Source organism: Nelusetta ayraudi, unplaced genomic scaffold (genome assembly GCF_046127955.1).
Source record: "Nelusetta ayraudi isolate G7.1 ecotype Tasmania unplaced genomic scaffold, CSIRO-AGI_Nayr_v1 ptg000016l, whole genome shotgun sequence".
Lineage (NCBI taxonomy): Eukaryota > Metazoa > Chordata > Actinopteri > Tetraodontiformes > Monacanthidae > Nelusetta > Nelusetta ayraudi.
The window spans coordinates 7,530,001-7,533,757 of record NW_027466066.1 but is presented as its reverse complement, the minus strand read 5'-3'; the positions used below and the strand labels follow the sequence as shown (position 1 = coordinate 7,533,757).

General features: G+C 41.4%; 1 protein-coding gene across 4 annotated transcripts in view; it reads left to right on the top strand.

Moving 5' to 3' along the window:
- The first annotated feature begins 1,315 nt into the window (after positions 1 to 1,315).
- Positions 1,316 to 3,757, top strand: part of bahcc1a (BAH domain and coiled-coil containing 1a) — a 61,623-nt gene continuing 59,181 nt past the window's right edge. For 2 of the 4 annotated variants that reach the window (XM_076024323.1, XM_076024322.1), the window contains exon 1: positions 1,316 to 1,619. The gene's annotated coding sequence lies outside the window, so the exon portion shown is untranslated. The remainder of the gene's footprint in view (positions 1,620 to 3,757) is intronic. The other 2 variants (XM_076024321.1, XM_076024320.1) reach the window with 1 other exon arrangement.

The following is a 3,757-nucleotide window of genomic DNA, read 5'->3' as shown; positions in this document are numbered from 1 at the left end:
TTTAACAAACAAACAAACAAACAAAAAAACAGAATTTACAAGGGGATTGTTTTTTTTGTTTTTTTCAAATGTTATTTACAGTAAAGCCTCTGGAATGTATTTATTTTTTATTTTTTAAAAATGTATTATTTCCCCCCAGAAATAGAAGTATAGGTTTACGAGCAATGGTTTTGTTAAGGTAAAACTGATGGAAACGCACGTGGTCCTGCATCCATCCAGGCTGTGCAGTGTTGCAAATGCTACAATTCTGGCAAACTGTTCTATCTTAATTTATTTTTACATTAAGGTTTTGTGTCATTTTATACAATTGATTGAAATCACGCCCCACCCAAAGAAAACAAACAATACAAACAAAAACACGTCCCTGGATTTAAACTAACTAACTGACTGACTGACTAACTATGCAAATCAACACATTAATTAGTAAATAAAGACAGTGAATCTAAGGCACCAATTCATAGATATTGGTACTTTAATGCAGCCAACCAGTAGCTTGAAACTGCTTGTTTTTGGGAAAAAAAATACATGGATCTGCACTATGTATGTATGTATGAATGTATGTAACCTTCTAGGCTTATTAAAAACTTGACAGTATGGTGCAACATTGATTCTACCAAAGTTATTTGCTTTCACATGCAAACTACTATGCCGTTTGATGATAACAAATGGGACCTTTTTGCTTCTCAGACTTACAACTAGAACAGTGGCAACTCCAGTGTGATGTCATATGTAGTTCCAAAACGTCTACAGATAATGCAGAACACTCTGCTACTCAAACCCCTGAAAAACCTTAAAGAAATATGGCAGTCGGTCAAAATTGTGATTTTCACACAATTACCAAGCAAAGTCTTTATCATACCTGAAAATGATTACTAACAAACTCTTGGATTGCAATATTCTAGAGACAGCAAATGTACAAGCACTAATAAACATATAAAAACAGATAAAGGCAGTTTATACTGCTGTTATGACTAACAGGCCACACTCGTGGCTTTCTAGATTGCACTGGGCTACGTCACCTACATTCCTAATTGCTGCATAAGCAGGAAAATATTCTCGATCTTATAGTCTTGCCCACTGGCCGAAACCCTTCTGTTTTTGTGCGATCTAAATCCGTCCACGCTACGCTGAGCTCCATTGTCACAGATTAAATCCACCCCTTTGCGCTTTAAATCTGGCGCTTTCTCCTGCTCGGCCCAGTCAGCCAACGTTACCATTGGACGGCAGCCTCGACCAACCAGTGGCGTCCCTATCCCGCGGCGGGCGGCACAAGCTCATTAACATGCAGGTATCCGTCCAATCGGAGGGCGTGTTTACCCTGCCCCCCGAGATGCGAGGTGCGCAGTTGCACCGGGAGAGAAACCGCTGCTCCAAGATCCGAGCCGCGATCCAGCCCGGCCGGAAGCCCCAGTCCCACTGCCTCCCTCCGCAGAGCGAAGCAGCACAAGGCTACTGCACGGCCTCAGATGGACATACTGTAGGACTGTAGGACTTCACTCGCAGCCACATGCTTCAGTTCACATTTTGATTTTAAATGGGCGTCGCAAAGGGCCAAGCGCCTTCCCTCCCAGTGTTTTGTGATTTTGTAATTTATTGTTATGCAAGGATTTAACATACCAGTAAGTAGTGATTTTTACATATTTATTGCGGCTTTTTTTTTTTTTTTTTTTTTATAAATATATTTTGTAATAAAATATTTTAAGGCCTGCCTCCTCCTTTTAAAAAAAAGAGATTGCTGTGGCTGCATTTATTCCAAAACCCTATACGCGTGACAGGATGCTGGTTATTAACAGTGGACTGTTTTAATTCATAAACTAACAATACATCGACGGAGGTTTATACTGTACATAACACGAGCATATCATCTGTTGATCTGAAAACGTAAATAAAAAAATAAACCTATAATTACTGAAAATATTGGTAGTTTTTAATGTGTATAGCATTACATTGAAATAATTATATTATTTATGCAAATATATTTTTTTTATTCATTGGGCCGGCATTTTGAAATCAGATGCAGTTCAGGGCTATTTAATTGAAATATTTGAATACCATTGGACGATTCATTGTCTGATATTTTATTTCCGTTTCCCTTTTGATTTATACGTGTTTATTATAATCGCGACAGTCCTCGCAGACATTTTATTTTTTAAAGCAATCATACTTATATTGACATTGGGTTACACGTTTAAATACGCTAGAATGTTTTCTGTAAAGCTCGGAAAGCAACAAAAACGCGATAGCAGCCTGTCAGCTCTTAAAAATCAAGCTGAGAAACAAGCCTCGCGGGGCCGGCTGACGTGTTTGGCTTCGCCCCGGCTGAAGTGCACTCTGCGACGGCCAGCCCAGTCACGAAGGACCGGGCCGCCTCGTAGAACGACAAATAAAGGCTGTCCATTCATTAATCCGCGCTTGTACTTTGCCATTAAATTCCGAAAAAACGGAGCGTAAATAACGCCACCGTGGGCGAAAACATTCAGCGATTTCTGACAATTGCAGCGTTTATTTTTTAAATCAAACGGAGTGCGGTTCGAATCGGTTTGTTTTTCGAGACAATAATCCGGAGCGGAATTTACGACACACCGGGACGGGCTGTGTTCGGCAAAAATGTATAATTTGAACGTGTGTATTTTGAGTCGTTGCTATGTCTCGGTTGTTGGTTGCTGGTTTTGTGTGAGAGCGGGGCAGCATGGCGAAGAGGGGGGAGGTAATGGCCGACCGAGAGCCACTTCTCCTCAGCGAGTAGACAAAGACTGCTGCTGCTGCTGCTCGCCGGTGGCCGGGGCGGCCATTCACCGCGAAGCTTCGCTCCCAGGCTGCTCGCCTCGGTAGGAGGGAGAACCGGAGCTGCTGCCGTGCACTGAAAACCGGCCAGGGCTCCTCGAAATGGGGGGTTCGCGTTATTAATGAGGCCACATGCACGCATTAGCTCGGAGAGATGATTGGATTTTTTTTTTCGGTCTCCGTTTGCTGCTGCGTGTGTTGGGATTTTTTTTTATTATTTTTTTTTTTCATTGTTGTCGATGGGAGCCTGGAATTGGAGGGCTACAGGCTGGGACCTGGTGGGCTACACCGGGAGGGAAATAGCCTGGACTAATGTCAGCACTGGGCTACGCGGATGTTTGGTGTTGATGTTGTATTTTTGTTTCATTTGATTTAATTGTATGTAAAACAATTATGCACGTATTTTTTTTCGGGGTGTGTAACCACTGAGAAATCTTGCTCTGGTCCTCAAATTTATATACATAAAATGTTGGGCCTTGTGTGCCAACACAATTTAATCTGTAGAATTTTAACCAAATTTTCAAGAATTTCAAAAAAATATCTCACTCTGGCTATTTCACACACAGCCACCGAGGCACAAACTGGGCTGTCACAGCAAAACACTTTTAGAGAGAGAGAAAATATATATTTTCTAATGTAATAAAAATGGAGTTGTGTGTGTTTGGCAATCTTTGTGAATTATATATATTTTCTCCAACAATCTTGTTAATATAATGATATTTTGGTGGCCATGGCAGAGGATGTAAGCTTTAATGTATTTACTGCTAGATTTGATTACCTGACCTGAAATAGGTCAAGGCAGATGAAGACAGTGAGAGTGCAGTTATTCACACGCGCGCACGCGCGCGCGCGTACACACACACACACACACACACACACACACACACACAAACAAACACAACGAGTGAGGGGAAACGAGTGCAGTCGTTTAGCTTAAAATGGAGCAATATTTTCATTTTCAACCTATTTGAAA